The sequence below is a fragment of the Acanthopagrus latus genome, chromosome 12 (genome assembly GCF_904848185.1).
Source record: "Acanthopagrus latus isolate v.2019 chromosome 12, fAcaLat1.1, whole genome shotgun sequence".
Classification (NCBI taxonomy): domain Eukaryota; kingdom Metazoa; phylum Chordata; class Actinopteri; order Spariformes; family Sparidae; genus Acanthopagrus; species Acanthopagrus latus.
This window is the reverse complement of record NC_051050.1, coordinates 3,108,630-3,126,110: the sequence shown is the minus strand read 5'-3', so window position 1 is coordinate 3,126,110 and position 17,481 is coordinate 3,108,630. Positions and strand designations below refer to the sequence as shown.

General features: G+C 40.0%; 1 protein-coding gene across 2 annotated transcripts in view; it reads left to right on the top strand.

Annotated features, from left to right (window-relative positions):
- The first annotated feature begins 235 nt into the window (after positions 1–235).
- The window catches only part of LOC119029950 (ras-specific guanine nucleotide-releasing factor RalGPS1-like), a 91,530-nt gene continuing 74,284 nt past the window's right edge, over positions 236–17,481 (top strand). For both annotated transcript variants that reach the window (XR_005078139.1, XM_037117198.1), the window contains exon 1: positions 236–574. The gene's annotated coding sequence lies outside the window, so the exon portion shown is untranslated. The remainder of the gene's footprint in view (positions 575–17,481) is intronic.

Genomic DNA, 17,481 nt, shown 5'->3' with positions numbered 1-17,481 from the left:
TTTTTCACCGAGTCAAACCTGCTGGCTCGAGGAAATGTTCGGAGCGTTCAATAGGGACACTGGGGTGTTCGAGCCTACAGGCGGCTCGTGAAGGCCTCATCGATGCACCTGCGTCTGAAGGACGCTGGCATAGAGCGGCGCTCCGATTGGCCAGCTGTGAAGAGAGGCGGAACGTCTATGCGGAGCAAAGCGGGTGATTAGGCAATACACCTGACTGTCAAGATAAGTGCGCCCACCTGTCACTTCCTGCTGTCGGTATTTATTCATTTTCACTTCTCTTTTCGTCTAGAGATAATTTGGCACGTCACTGCCATGTTTGTATGATTTCGTCTGATGTATCCCGCACGGTTTGTGGACCCTGCGGACCAAACGTTACGACCTTGGCTTCATGTACGGCTCAAAGGAGGAGTTAACCCCCCTGGATACTGCTGTGAAAACAGCGCTCGGGTTTAATTAACCGCCGCGGCTGGACACGTTTTAATGTGAACTCATATCGTCGCATTTATTAACACAGCAGCAGCAGAACCAGAACCAGCAGCAGCAGCAGCAGCGAGGGAATCTGCCTGGTTGAAAGGTAGGCGCTAAAGAGACATTAGCTTGATGTTGTGCAGCACTGATACACACAGCAGCAGCAGAAGGCCTGCCAGGGGATTCATATAGGCTACAACGCCGTGTCATACGTATCTGCCTTCGTGACAGGACACTATGCGGACAGACAGACCGTGCTTAATGGACGTGGCTGCTGTGTTTACGTGTGTCGTTGGGGCGCGCTGGTGTCGTCTGGCTGCGACACTTGCCGTGAATCTCAGCTGTGAAAACATGTTTGTGTGTGTGGTGCAGGGCCGTCTCCAGCATTTATTGGGCCTGAAGCAGAATGTGACCCTCCCACCCTCCACTCGTGCTCCGGCTAACCCCCATGCAGTGTCACAACTAGAAACTGCAGATTGTTGCCATATTGTGTTATATACCTCATAGTTCACCTTAGTTATATTCAAGATTGAAGTTTATTGAATTAGGGATATTAGAATGTGCTCCACTGAAGTACCACTTGCTATAGAAAAACAAAAAAGCAAAGGCTTGAATAGTGTTGAAGCTCATTCTTGCACTTTGTAGATATTTATTTTAACCTGGAAAATGGCCAATAGCACAGTATGAAAACAAATGGTAATATAAGGTGAAGGTATTGTATTATTAATTTCACAAGGAATGACACAATGTTTGACTCTGTTGAGTGTTGCTACATCTGTTTTAGAAAAAGGACTGCTGAGGATGAAGTGAGGAGTCTCACAGCCGAGGGAATGAAGCTGCATGAATATTTCTGTATCTTTTGCCAGATGGCAGCAGGGTTTGTGAAGTTTCCAGAATTAGTCTCCCTAAGTTTCTGTAGGAAGAACCAGGGTGTTGATGTGTGATGACCAAGATAGGTTCTCACTGATGGCAATTCCAAGGAACCTAAAATTATTCACCTGCTCCTCCTCAGCTCCACTGATGTACACAGGGCTGTGTGTCTTTGCCTCTTTTTTTCCCCCTAAAATCAACAATCAGCTCCTTGGTTTTGCTGACGTTGAGCAGTAGATTGTTCTCTGTGCACCACTCTGCATAATTGTTGATTTTCTCCAGGTATGAACCATCATATCTTGTTTCTTATAGGAATTCACTATGAACTTCAGTCTGACTACATTAATGTGCTAAACCTATGGTAAGATCACAAATCAGAGACTAGCACTGATCCTAAATGACAGAGAATATGGTCTTTATTTTATGTCTTTACTGAAAACAAAACAACCCACTCATTTAGTCTATAAAATATCAGTAAATGTCCATCCAGTGTCAACGAGTTACCATCACGTTTTCTTATGTCCTAAGGTAATGTCTACACAGAGAAAGCTTTCATTTTTGCTTGTTTGTAACAATTCACTATTTGCTTAATGCATTTTAATATAGGAAACTTCTACACATATCATTGTTATGACATCATGAGTTTGAAAACTTGCCTATTGAAGTAAACATGTAATATATATAAAGCTGTGATCTTATTGTCTCACTGAAGTTACATAGTGCGTAACAGGGAGATTTCATCAACCGACTAACAGCAGTTGGAGAACAGACAGGGGGGTACACACAGCCACACACCACCACACACAGACATGGTGAAATTAGTCAGTATTAGGTAGATTTTCTGTTTGGTGAGTTAAACCTTGCTTAACACCGCACTTACATAGCCAATATGTGTATTTATACTATACAAGCAAAAAATCCTCACATTGGAACCAGTTTTTTTTTTTTTTTTGTGGGGGGCCATATTTGCCTGATGGATAACTGAATGGAATTAAGAAAAACATCTCTCGCTCAGGGGTGTCACGATTCTTCAAATTCCCGATCAGAACTCACACTGTCAGTTTAAACATTTTCAGCACTGATTTCTATGCCATTGTTCGACTGTCTTATCTGGAGACCAACAGCTCATTTACTTTTTTATGCCCTGACAACTGTTATTTACATTTTTAAACTCTTCTTTAAAAAGATTGTGATATTTTGCAACAACAGCTTGACTTTATTAGTGTAAGGCAAGTTCAAGTAATATTTACCAAAAATAAAGAAATACCAGCCTTCAATGATTCAACAATAACCAACAAAAGATAGAAATGGAGTTTGCTAGAAAGTTAAGTCGCTCAGATTTTTAGTCGAGATTATAGTCATACAGTGTGCAGTGTTGTGAACCTGATCAAAAGCACTGACTGGATCATTAACCTAATGTACATGGTTCTGATGATGAAGGAAACTGGAGTGCATGGGGAGAACTTGCAAACTCCACTCAGAAAGGCCCAGCCCAAGCTGGAATTTGAACCTAGGACCTTCCTGCTGTAAAGCAAAAATACTTAGCGTGCTGGCCTGAGTTTTTTTCTATCTCAAAGAAAGGATCTCTGTAAACCCAACTCAACTATTTGAGTAACCTCCTGTACCAATCGGTTGATCGTCTCCATGCACACAGGTGTCTGGAAGCACAGCTGCAGGCTACAGGTAAGATAGCTGTGTGGCCTTTGAAGTGTTCACTCACTGTGATGTGGATGTGCACTAGTGGCACATGTGGAGCGAAAAATAGTACTGAGAATCACTTATCCTGATTCTGAATTTAATAACTGAAACTAAATGGTCATTTTGATTGATTTTCAATTTAGAATTGAAATCGTGACACCCCAACTCACCACTCATTGGCTGTGAGTGGCTCTTATCAAGTCTTGGCTGATGTAAACACAATTTCAGCCTGAGTAATGAGATGAAAATGAAATGACAATTCAGTCTGATCATCAGCCAAAACACTCCATATTTGAATTGTGCTCATTTAGGGCCCTTGTGGTCGCCCTCAAAACCTTGTAGGGGATTGCTGGCAGCAGCACCACTGAAATCTCAGATTGATTGAGTGTCCTTCACTTTGACTTTTTTTGTAAAATGCCACATTTACTTCTGCCAGAGGCTACCACGTCAGCTAATTTACCCTTATGCTGATGTAAACACATGACATGACAGTACATTCAGGCCCTGTCCCAAACCTGTCCTCCCCACCAGCAATGCATTATAGGTTGTTGTGTATGTGTGTGTGTGTGTGTGTGTATCCCTGATTATAAAAAAAAAAAAAAAAATGGAATGAAGAGTATAAATAAACAGGAACGCTGTGGGACATACTTTCTGTTTGCCAGTACAAGCAGGAAGCAGCCATCACCATGGATACTGATGGGTACATTAGTGCCTGTTCTCTAAAGGCAGAACATCCCCAACCCCTAGATGGAAGGCCTTTTATGTAGAACATGGCTACATTTACATGTACTTTAATACATTTCCTTCCATTTCTTTTTAAAATGTTCATATCGTGTTTTGTGGCTTTGTTTAAACACACCATGAAAAGTCGGTGTGATGGTATTTTAGGAGGTTTTCACACCTAGCATCTTTTGGCTTGGTTAAAAGGACCTTGGTGCATTTTCAAGGATAGTACAGTTTGTTTGGGCTGGTGTGTAAGCTGTCAATCTGACCCAGGTGTGGACCAAACAACCACACCAAGACTGCTTGAAAAGGTGGGTCTCAGTCTGCTTCCAAGCAGACTTTGTTTTGGTTTGTTTGTTCATTTGTGGTGTGAGAGCAAGCAGACCAGTCACAGGATTTTTTGCCGAGAGAAATGGGATTTTAACACTATTCCAAGTGCTTCATAATGAATCCATCTGCTGATTGTGAATTATAGGCTAGAGGAAACGCATGTTAGTGTCATAGTTAACAGTTATTAAAACATTAACATCACAACAATATTTGCAACCATAATGAAGCAAATAGAAATATAAAGTAGCAGAAAATGGAAATACTCAAAGTACCTCATAAATGAGTCTTAAATTCCGCATATTATTTCAGCCATTTGAATGCAAACAGGTTTAATCAGAGTTTCCCCAAAGTTGTGTGGCTTTTTTGGCTTTGTTCTTGGTACCCCCCTCTTTTTCTTTGAGCAGCATTCTCCTCTGTCTGATGCGTCACCATCTCTTTGACAGCTGTCTGTTTATGTTGCTACATGTCTGTGTATACTGCAGGAGTGATGTATACGTTACACACACCTTTTATTCTTGCGATATCTATTTCTAAACTTTTCTTTAGTATTTTTTTTTATTATTTGAATAAATGAATAATCTCAATGTAGCACTTAACATGAGTTGTTTTTGTCACACAAATGAATTAAATGCTGACACTTTTTATTTCCACATTAGCTCATATTAAAATTATTACACCCTTTAAAATCAAGAGGGCTTCGCAACCTCCCATGGATCTTTGGTGCCCCCCTGGGGGGGTTGGGCCTCCCGGTTGGGAATTACTGATCTACTGCTTACTCACAGTGTCAAATGTGTGCATAGATTTCTCTGTGGCCTGTCATTTCGATGCCTTTGAACTTGCCTTCAACTAGAAGTCCATGACGCTCTATATTCATACTGAGTGCAGGCTAGACATTCTTTATGGTATCCATGCACAGGGAGCATTGCTGTCATTAGGGTGGCATGGAGCACACAAGGTCAATTTGTTGAGTTTTTATTGAAATGATGACACTGAGTTATTTGTGCACTTGTGCATAGTGTAGTGCTTGCTCCATTGGATCGCAGAACTGCCCCTCTGCTCATAGTCACACCTCTTGCGTTGAGTTGGTCACATAAGATAAAACATGAGACTCTGGAAAGTTGTGAAGGCACTTGATCTGTCTAATCAAGCAGTTTCAGTCCCAGCAGGTAAGAGATTCTTTTTTAGATTTAAAAAGGAAAACGAAAACATAGTATTGAATAAGTGCCGTCCTTTACCTCAAATTTAGATATTTGATTTGTGGAGAGGAAAAGCCGGAGTGGTGCACATGTATTCAGGACTGTATAAAAGAAAAGTGACAGTTTTCAGAAATATTAGGAACGCCAAGAACAAAATGTGTGTTCATGCAAGTGTTTTGTTTTTCTGGATATGCTTCCCTCTGTTTGCTGTGGCTTCTTACTACATTTTTGACAAAACTGGATGGTCTGCCAACATCTCCATCTTTAAGCAGTACTTCTAATTGGACTTGGGAAAAATGTTGTCTTGATACGGTTTCATCTCTGTATTGGTGAGCTAGACTAACTAGAAGTTAAGTGCACCCTCGGGGGCTTCTACATAATGTTTTTGTCACTCTGCTAAAAAAAGAAAAAAAAGACATAATCACCATGGCATCCTAAGAAAAGTGTAAGGATCTAACCGCAGGGAGACAAGTTGGAGGTACCATCTGTTGTTCAGCCATCCATATGTCAGGCACCACTTATCCACTTTCCTGCAAACTGCAGTTGTAGTTCCACACAGAGCAGCACAATTGTTGTGACTGAGACGGATAGATAGAACCTGTGATGAGGCCTCTCAGCAACACAGACACATAAAAGCCACTCGGAGGCTCTCGTCCCTTGCTCGGTCACTGTCTCTTTTTCTCTTCTTCGCCTTAACCATCAAAGTCCTCTTTGGTGGCCTCACCTCTGTCATGATGTCCATAGAGGCTGACGAGCCAGGGTCGCTACTTTCCTGGCTCCAGTCTTGTTGCTCATTCCAGCCCTGAATCTGAAAACCTCCTCTCAGCGGTTCAAAGCTGACTGACTGCTAGGCTGGCAGAGCTAACTTGTAGCTATTGTGTGGAGCAGTTGCAGGTTGCTATCAGCATTTTCAAGGCTTAATACAGTTTGATACTACCCCTTTACCAAAATTACTATACCAAAACAACCAGAGTCGCTGAGACAGAGATACCAGTCCCCCTGTTATAGGTCATTGTAACATTAAACATTTTTGAAGCAGTTAAGGTAACACCACGGCTAATGGTGCTCTAAAAAGACAAACTTAGTAATTAATGACATTAGTAATTAATTTCTGATTAAACAAATCAATCATTGTCAAAGACTGTATTGTTCCTCATCTATTGAGGTTTGTTGTTAACACTATACTCAAGTAAAAAGAAAAATACCAAAACTGTCTGCCTGACACTTATTCTTGGTTTACTGCTCAGATTTCTGTGGGAGAAACTCCTTTACTCTTGAGCCACCCACTGCACCCACATGGTCTGGAATCTCCTCGGAACTCCTACATGTGGTGTGGGCTGGTAGGCACTATCATTATGCTAAAAGTAGAAAGTAATTGGAAGAAGCGATTCATGGCAAACTGTTTTTAATAGTGAACTGTTTAAATCAGCTTTTTTATTTTTATTTCAAAGGCTCCATGTAACTGATAAGTGATAGTTTGGGTCTTTTGAGGTACTTTTTCCTATTCAGCGTATTACCTGTGGTAGATGACCAGCTCTCCGCCCTGTGTGGAGAAGGCAGTGACAGTAAGATGTATTTTAGCCACCTGAAAGAAGCCACAAAAACAGACATTGTTCCGCCTTATATTTTGGAAAAAGATATATTCAGTGTTTTGAATCGGCTGCTGCTTTATTTCATGTATTTCCACCTCTTTCAATCCACAAGAGAGACCTCTCTTTCTGATGAGGCTGTCGCGAGGGGGGAATGGTGGCTCTTAGCCCCAGTCCCATTTATAAACATTGCATGAGCAAAAAATGCAGCCTGAATGAGGCAAATGCCACTTTGCACACAATAGGGCAAATGTCTCATTCTTCTACCACTATTGCATCCATCATTTTATCCCTCATGTGTTGAATTGACCCTTTAATATGTCAACATTATGAGATATTATGAGAGAGATAATATCTCTCCAATTTCTGTCATGTTTTTTGTTGTTGGAATGGGCTTATACTTGTCTGCAGTTTGTCTACAGAAAAGAGACATTAAAGGGAGGATAATATATGTACAGTCCCCTACAAAACTGTTGGAACAGCGAGGCCAGTTCTTTTTTTTTTTTTTTTTGCTATACACTGAAAACATTTGGGTTTGACATCAAAAGATGAAAATGAGACATAAGATGAGCTTGTTGGCGTACATTCCTAAAATTATTAGAACATGTGACTGACAGGTGTTTTTTGCTGCCCAGCTGTGTCCCAGTACAGTAAGTACTACTGAATGTCTGCATTCAAGTCTCAATTTTCGGTTTTGCTTTTGCAGACTGCGTTTAAACTAAGTTAAAAAGGTGGACAACATAAAGTCCAGAGAGCTGTCTATGGGAGAAAAGCAAGCAATAAAGTGTACAATATAGACTGCAGTTGGGCTGTAAATAAAGGCGACGGCTCGTCCAGATACAGCAAAGCTCCCAGGTATTATTTCCCGACCAGCTTAACATGTGAAAGTGGTTCACCCTGAAGGTAAATACAAACTTCGGCCCTGGAGGAAATCATCTCCCCTGTGCTTCCAGACCACCGTCCGGGAGCTGAACAGGAATGGTGTAACACCATGCTGTCGTTTGGCTGGCTGTAGCTAATAGCTACTGGCTTAGCTAGTAGCTAAGTTGGAGGAGGTTGACTCACAGCACTTCAACATGTGTGTGTTTTTTTTCTGCTTGGCAAGCCGGCCGGGCGAGACATGGGGGCATGGCAGCATCAACGATTCCATTTTAATTTGAAGTTCGGGATTGTGACTTAATGTCAGTCGATTTTGATTTTCGAAATCGTGACACAATCACAGCGACATCACCAGCAAACTCCAGTGGGCAGGATTGAAGGAATCACAATCCAGCATTCACAGAAGACTTATGGAACAAAAGTACAGAGGCTACACCAGACGATGCAAACCACTCTTATTAGCATTAGCAATTAGAATAGGAAGGCCAGATTGGAATTGCCAAAAAAGCACAGAGATGAGGCTCAGGAGTTCTGGGAGACTGAAGGGAGAAACCCCCCTAAACAATCATCAGCTGAAAGAGGCTGCAGTGAAAGCCTGGAAAAGCGTCACAAGAAAAGAATACAAATGTTTGGTGATGTCAGTGGGTTGCAGGCTTGATGCAGTTATTGCAAGAAAAGGATTTGCAACAAAATATTAAGTTATTATTCACTCTAATCTATTTTTAGTCTATCTGTTCCGTTACTTTTGCTTACCTAAAACAGTAGTGTTCCCACCCTTCCATCTTATGATCCACTCTACATGATGCTTTTGATTACCATGCTGTTACAGAGACAATTTAGCCCTGACCCCTTTTTTGCAAACCTCCCAGGAACTTCACTGAGAGGGGCTTAATTATGGACAGAGTAAGCAGAGAGGTGTATGTAAGTAATCTAACAGCAATTTACTGTATGATGCAAAGATTTTTGCCTGACAGCACATTTATAGTCCCAGGGTCTGTTCATGAAGTGTAGAGTTGCGTACAAAGTACAATTGTTACAATTTCTAACCCTGTTGCAGCACAGCTCCTAACATTCGTCTCTGTCCGTTAATGGGGAAATTTGTCGTGTCTTTTATAACGAGCTTAAACAATAAGGATGGTCTTTGAGCAGAAGTAACTCATGTGTCAGGTCATGTTGTCCATTAGAAAAGAAACATACTCGTTCACAGCCAAATAAATTTATCCTAAAACTAATTACATTGTATACAGTTTTCTACTTGAGCTACAGTTACAGTATTATAGCAATATTTATCCACTTAAGTACATTTAATTCACTCTGAGGCTTGATAATTATTTAAATTCATCTCATAATGGACAATGAAACACATATAAATATATGACATGCATTATTGCATAATGCATTAAATCTGGAAATCGTGTTGGAGGCGGAGCTTCCTATTTCTTTGAAAACTGCTCGGTGGTGTTTTGAAGGCAAAATGGCTTGACCTTCTTGCTATAGAATTATTGGATTTTCTGAGTTGTGTGGCCAATAGAGCTTGCAGGCTAGAGACTTCTGCAGAGCGAGCCAACTAACTTCCAGTTTAGTGCCTGGCTAACTACAATAAACATAAAAGGATTTGAACTCGCGGCTCTTCTACACTTACTATAAGACCGATTGTTAGAACATATAACAGTCAAAGGATCAGTGATCACCGTTTTACAGCCGCTTCTTTCAAAAGATATTTCCCAGGCCAAGTGTGTTATGCGACAATGACAGACACGGTTTGGTCACTATGAAAGTTTGCTTCAAAGTTTGGCGCTTGATTTGAGGGCTTGCTTTGCAAACAGCCATAATATCTTGTACATTGGCCGCAAGATGGCGAGCAAGAACTGGCACTGAGGTTGTGTTCGATCTGAGCATTAGCACTCACAAATTACTGTGCAGTGTCTTTTCTTTTACCCATCTTCTCTGTATTTTCATGGAGTAGAGTACATCTCCCTACCCAGCCAAAAAAGAGAGTTATTATACAATGTATTTTGGCATCTCTGTAGCTCATTATGGCATGTTAGGATAGACATAAATCCAGTTTCTAATCCCAAGAGCAAAAACCAAACTGTGTGCTCTTCTTGACTGCAGATGTTTCCTGCAGAAGCTCTAGGCTCTGCCCACAGCTGTCTCCTCCAGAGCTCACCAGCTCCAGCAGCTGTCTGCCGGTTAATGCTTACAGAGTCCCTCCTGAAGGGCTGGTGTCTACATAGTGTTTTTATCTAGCGTTACCATCTTTTTTCAGTTGTTCCTGATGAGGAGCGTACATCTGTGGCAGCAGGTGGCTGCTGAGTGCTTCGTTTTGAAAATCTCTCAACTTTTCAGAAAGGCACAGTGGCTCTTTCATCAGGCCTAGGTGATGATATTCACTGTATATTTGTGTCCTATGGATCATGTCATGCACCCACATCATCCTTGCACTGATGTCACACAACAAACAAAGGGATAGTAAACCACAAAGGTGCAGTGTCAATCATACAGTGGCAGCTGTCAAGATATTATTGTCATGGAGACGGGACGCTTGAGCAGTGTTTTTTCTGACAGTGCACAAATGCTTCATCTCAGTGCTCCTGGGCACACAGTCAGTGCTTTTCAGCACACTGGGCATAAAGACAGGCCTCTGTCCCTCCACTTCGGTCTTTCAGTCCACTTAACTGCACAGATATTATGTGTCTGTGAATTAAAATCCTCCAAAAGGCATCAACACGACAGATTAAGTTCATTGAATGTGATGAACTGCAGTGAACTCCTGACTACCTGTCATTCAATGCAGCCACTCCCCTAATAATGTGCTACTTTAAAGGGGCTATCTGTAAGAAAACTTGATTTTTTTTTTTTAAGTCTCATCCCCAACTTGTCAAATAATGAAGATTTGGGGATTTTAGGATCAAAAAACACATTATTTTTCTCATGTGGTGCATTGCTACAGCATCCCTTTGCATATTGTGTTTTGAACACTTTAGCTACAGAATTGAGACATCTTGCCTCCATTCAGTCTTTGATGAGAGTTGCATCTCGACATTTATATATATATGCATTTTATATGACGCACCTAAGCTGTGGACGTAAAGGCTTGACTCCAAACCAGGCATTTCAGGCAGTGCAGGAACAGTGTTTTCTGTGGGAGAGAGTAACTCCCTTTTGCGTGTATTTAACTTTTGCATGCACAAAAATGCTACATGATATAATAAACGCAAGGCAAACCCCAAAAATGATAATATGAACTCTTTGATATAATTTGAATGAGTAAGTTATTTAACAATTCATCCCTGTATATGACATGAAGGGATAAATTAGGTATAGAAACTAAGACTGTTTTTGTGCCAGGCTGTAAACGTGTTAATTTCTCCTATAAAGTTAGACATGGGCTGTAATGGGGATTGACTCACTGTTGGAGCCAGCATGAAGTGGACATGCTAAGAACTGCAGTTGGCTATTGCAGTGGCTTCATTTCAACCGGGGAAACACTGAATACTTGATATTTTCAGTGATCCCATGACTTTTCCTCTAGTTATAGTTATTATAAACCATCAAATTATAAGACATTTGTGGATTTTAGTGAAGTGCCTCAAGATCTTTTGGATGATAACATCACAATATTCATGTTTAGCAGTGGTTTTCTTAGATCCCTCGTCTATCCAGGAGGTGTGTGTGTGTGTGTGTGTGTGTGTGTGTGTGTGTGTGGGTGTGTGTGTGTGTGTGTGGGTGTGTGTGTGTGTGGGTGTGGGTGTGTGGGTGTGCAGCTTCAGTCCTCAGTCTAGGTTCACACAGATGTGTTCAGGCACAGTATTGAGTGGAGGTCCCGTGTGAGTCAAGATCTGATTAGGCGTAATGAAAGTCAGCTGGGACACACTGGACAGATCCAAAGCATGTGCTTGTAGGCTTAGTGGTGTGGAAAGAGAATGTTTGTTTGGAAAATATAACGTGTGCATTAAATCTGTAGAAGCTGTTGGCTTCTCCCTCCAATCCAACTTCCAAGTGCTACTGCTGTCATACCAAATATTGCATGGACTAGCACCATCTTATTTGCACCTTTTTTGCCATATTATTATAATTTTAAAGGGGTAATATTCCAGGAACAAAGAATATGTTTTTACTTTATTGAGTTCTTGATTCACTATTATTACTCAGAGAATCACATTATATTAGTCCTTTTAAACTTTTAAAGGAGCACTCTGTAGTTTTGGTAGACCAATGTTAAGGAGAAGAGAAAGATTTTACTTATGTTTTACTTTGTTTACATGTGGTGGACCCTGCCACCTGTCTCGCTTCAAACAGTGTTCTGGAACCTTATTTCTCTCTGAGAACAACTTGTTAATTCACTCATGGGAAAAATGCACATTTCTGAGTTTGTATTATTACCTCTTTAATATTGTAAATATAAAAATTCTGAGTTTGAATTTCTTCTCCAAAGCTACATAACCCCTTGGATTTGATTGCTACTCTCCTTATTCTAATGTTTTGCTTGAGCTTATTAAGCAGCATTTCATGATTAGTTTTCATTTCCTCTAGCTGTCAGCAGTTCTTCAAATTACAAATTCAAGTGTTAATAGAATTTGTATGGTTGCTTTTCCAGTGTGAGCACATTATAGACTGAAAGCCTGATTAGAATAAGTGTACAGGATAAAGTGGTACTGGTCACAGTCTCCTCCTGTGGCTGGAAGTTGGTGTTAGTGTATGTATACTTCCATCTAGTGGTAACATTTGTGTGTCACAGTTCATGGAGCTTTCTGACTTTGTTTTCTGGCTATGAAATATTTGCATGTAAGTGGCTGGTAATACTGCTGATTTATGGTTTTAGTATTCAGAAGCAAATATTTTTGTTAGGGAATGTTACAGGATTATTAGTAAATTATTGTTGATTGAAATATTCACTTTTTAGAGTAATGACCCACACATAATGCTGTAATACATGATGATTGATAGATACTAGGGCTGGGCGATATGGCCAAAACTGTTACTAAAACTAAAAAAAATACCATGATAATTATCATGATATATATTTACCATAATAATAATGTTGAATTGACAGTTTTAAGAGTATTCTCCGTAACAAGCCAGAAGGTTGATTATGGTTTATGAAATACAGTTATTTGTTGCCAGATACTAGCTGACAAACATTCAGCGGAACCAACCAATCAAATGGTTTTATGTGACACTAAATAAATAATTGTATAAGTATGTGCAACAAATCGCTTTTTTCAAACTTGTCTCCAACATTTTAGAGGTAGTATACTGAACTGAACATTGATTAAAGAAAATGATAAAAAGTTAAATGTTGAGGATGATTATGCTACTGTGTTCTGTGAATACTGCACATTCTTGAGCTTGCAGGTAGTTGTTCAGTTCAGCTTCATCAGCCTCCTGCTCTGTAAGACCTGATGTGGTTCGGACATGCGACCAGATTGTGTTATTGTGAAAAGGTTTATCATAAAATGATTGAGATCATTTTATCACCCAGCCCTAAAAAAATACCCTCTGCGCCTTCATAATCCAAAACTATAACTTTAATTATTCTTAGGTCACAGCTTATTTGACTGTACAGGGTCCCACAAGGGCTATCCTGATGAAGAGACCTGTCACTTCTATCTCATAAACTAAGCTTCAATCAGACACAGTGTATGTGATCTTAAATCAATGTTGGTGATATAAAAACATAAGGGCTATAACATCTTTTAAGATATATTGATATATATATCTATATTCAAATGAGATATATGATAAGACAACATCATATCAGTGTTGTTTAATGTTTGGTTTGAATACATGTCCAGTGTTTTCCATAAAGCCATGGTGGTGTTTGCATGATTCATCACTTGTACTCTCTATGCCTGGCCCCAATCTGTCACAAGTTCTCTGGCAGCACGATGCCAGACACAGTGCCGGTCCACATGGGGAGCTGAAAGGGGGGACACTGTTGAATGTCTGGATAAGTTCAAGGTTGCAGTGCATGTGTGAAAGGGACTCTGGTTTGTAAAACGAAAACAATGGTCTGTTATCTCAGTTATTTGAAAATGCTCCCAATGAGTGTTCACTTCAGTCATTTCAGTATCGCAGATGGGAGACTTGCTTTTGTATTTGTATCTTTCTATGTCTTGTACTGCAAATCAAGCACACAAAAACAAATAGTTCAAAAATGTTTCCTGTATAATATGGTGGACGAGCAGCAGAATCAGCACAGCTGTTTAATTTGTTACGCAGGAGATGAAAATCTATAACTTCACTCTACTTTGTTGAAAGCAACTGAAGGTACATTCTCAGAGATGGGCCTTTTTTCATTTAATATAGGTTATTTATTATTAAATCATTTTTCATTTACATGTGCTATATTGTGCAGCTGGGATGGGAACCATGTCTTTGTGTTTTAATTTGATCAGTTTGTGCCTATTTCATCAGGCTTTGACTTCCTATAAAATATCAAGATATGTATCATATATTGCCATTCAGCCTAAAAATACCAAGATATGAGTTTTGGTCCATGTGACCTCTGCTCTGTTGCAGAATAACAGAAATGATCAACAATTTATTTGCACTTAACATATAAGTGAAAAATGAGACACACAACTCAGCGTATTGTTCTTCAAGTGGCTTCAGGTTTCATTTATTTGACTTGAGACTATCCTGTAAAAAGTTGTGTGACTTGAGTGTAAAATGTTCTGAGACTTGACAGTTTTGTGCCCTTTTCAGATTTTATGGCTGGCATGTCTCTCTGTCACCTCACGCATGGGTTGGCTTTGTCCGTCTCTTTTCTTCCATCTTTGTCAATACATCTTTATTTCCTGCCTCACTTCTTTTTCCTCTCTCTTGGTCACTTCAGTCAATCTCCCCATGTGTCCTGTCTTTTTACATTATCAACTATCAAGTAAAAGCACAATGCCCCAAATACATTTCTTCAACCTGTGAAGGTTTCTTTTTAAAAGCACTTAGTGTGTTGCACACTATAATGTTGGAGACTCATAGGAGACGCATGTTAAAAGGAATGGCTAAAATTGAAGCAGCAGAGGCTGAGGTACTTTTACTTTCTTGTATGGTTAAGATTTAAAAAAATACTGGATCTTGGGTTTCCCATGATAAATACAATTGCATCTTTTTCTTTAAATGTTTTCTTCCTGTTAGATGCCCACATTTCATGAACTCCAAGCCGTTTTTTAATGCAGGCTTCCTGAAATGTGTAGTCCCAGAGACAAAGCTGTGTTATTCTTTCAGATTTGATAGAGCTCCACGAGAGACACAGAAGTCATAGTCATAGGCAAGTCATACAGAGACTAGTAGTACCCCCTGTGAGACGTACTGCCATTTGGGAGTGCCATTGCCATAAGGGCTGTACCACAACAATGTTTGTATGGGTGGTGTGTGACAAGTGTCAGGACTCAAGGTTACTCAGGAGAACATTGCATTGTAACGCGATCATCACTGCTATTCACATCACCTGTCAGTGGTGTTGATGTTGTGGCTGATCTGTGTATTTCTCAGGAGTGGTCCCACCAATGCATCCTTTCAGCTGGCCATTAGAGGGTGTTAGACAGCTTGACCATCTGCTTGCATGTGTGGCTTCTTTCATGCTGTCTTATTTTAGTCACTTCCTCCAGAGTTCCCCAGTCAGAAGTTTTGCTTCATTCAGGCAAGTTCCTAATGATTTTGGAAGAAATTAAGAGATTAACCATTAAAACCATGGAAAATAAATCATTTGAAAAATAATTTTACAAAATTTTGAGTTGTCTGTGTAAATGTCTGCTGCTTGTAATGTGGTGGAAATGAAAGTAACAAAAAATTCTAATACAGAATTGTACCAGCAATAGTGACTATAATAATAATTATCATTATTATCATCAGCACCATCATTATTCTAATAATATTATACTGAATGATGATAATGTGCGAGGTTACATGTACATTGTAGTTTCCATTTAATGGCCTCATTGCTTTTCTCATGTTCATATGGAATAGAATAAAGACTAGAATATGCCTTTATTGCCACACCTAGATGACTTCGAACATGCTAAATTAAATAGCATATAAAAAATTAAAGGATTTAAACAGGCGTACTTTTCCTCCCACAGATTAGGGAGGCAGAGAGGAGTAGCGATCTTGATATCTAGCGCTAAATTATGAACACACCTGAATATAAAGATAAAGAATGTAGATTTATTATGATTATATGCAAAATAGAGGGTACAGTGTCTCTTCAGCGTGTATGTTCCTCCTGGTAGTGACTGGTCCTTTTTACAAACATTTATTTGAACTAATGACAACAAAAAGCCGAGGGATCTTGTTATGTGATGGTGACTTTAATATTCGAATAAACCCGAAGATGGACTCTTCCAATGGAAAGCCTGAAGCAAAAAACATTAGTAAAAGAATCCATTCTTTAATGCATGAAATGGGTATTGTAGACGTATGGAGAGAGGTGGGTCAGGACTACACACACTACTCATCCGCTCATAAGTCTGTTCTTGGATTGACCACTTTTTTACATTTAAAAAAGACCTTTGCAGATTAGATGAATGCAGAATAGGCCCCAGCACTCTCTCTCTCTCTGATCATAATCCTACATGTTAGTCCAGTTAGTGGGTACTAGGATTAAGAGTACACTCTGGAGGTTGAACTCAAACATTTTAAATAATCCAGCTACCAAAGAAAAACTGAATATTTAAATTAAATCGTACTTGGAACACAATGATAATGAAGAGGCCACAACATCTGTGCTCCGGGATGCACTGAAGGCCGTGATTAGAGGCAAAATGATAGCATTTCCTTTCACGAAAAGAAAATTAGACAATAAAAACTTGGGAGACAAATTGAGGAAACTCCAAAAAATAACATTCAGAATCTCTTCAGGTTAGTAGAGCCAAATAGTGCACATTAAGAAATGGGAAGTATATCAAATAAAATATATAGTAAAAATACATGCATGTATACAGTAAAAAGAAAAACATAATGAAAAAATATATAAGTATATACTGTATACAGTAAAGGCAGAAGTAGCAGCTTTACCAGTATAACTGTGCAAATTAGTGGTGGTGCAATATAGTGTGAGTATGTCAACCGCTGCTGCAGTTTATTTGGGTGGGATTGTTCATTATGGGGGTGGGTGGAGGTAACATCTCTAGGGTAGAAGCTGCTTCTCAGGCTGTAAGTGGTGGATTATATTGTCCTGAACCGTCTGCCTAGAGCAGCGGTTCGAATAGGAAATGTATGGTGTGTGTACAGTCCTTACAGGTGCTGTTGGCTTTTTTCTTCAGCCTGGCAGCATAAACAGTGTCCAGTGTAGGAAGCTCTGTCCCAATGATGCGCTGGGCTGCTTTAACCACAGGGTGCAGGTCTTTGCGTTCGGCAGCAGTGCAGCTGGCATACCACACCCTTGTGCAGTCGGTCAGGATGCTCTCAATGGTACTCCTGTAAAAGCTGACCAACAGTTTCCGTGGGAGCTGGGCTTGTTACAGGTTCCTGCGGAAAAACAGTCTCTGTTGGGAGTCATTCTATGCAGGGTCGAGGTAAAGTCTGAACAAGTGAGTCTTGAGTCTTTGGTGGAAGATGGCATGTGACTGTGCTGTCCTGGCATTGGTCTGAAGTTCGTTTCACCACTGAGGTGCCAGAAGAGGAAGGAATTGTGACTTCACTGAATGACCTTTGTTTGTGCTCAGCGATGGTGGTACCAGCTGATTTTTATATGCCACACCTCTGGATTTCAAACAGACACTGGC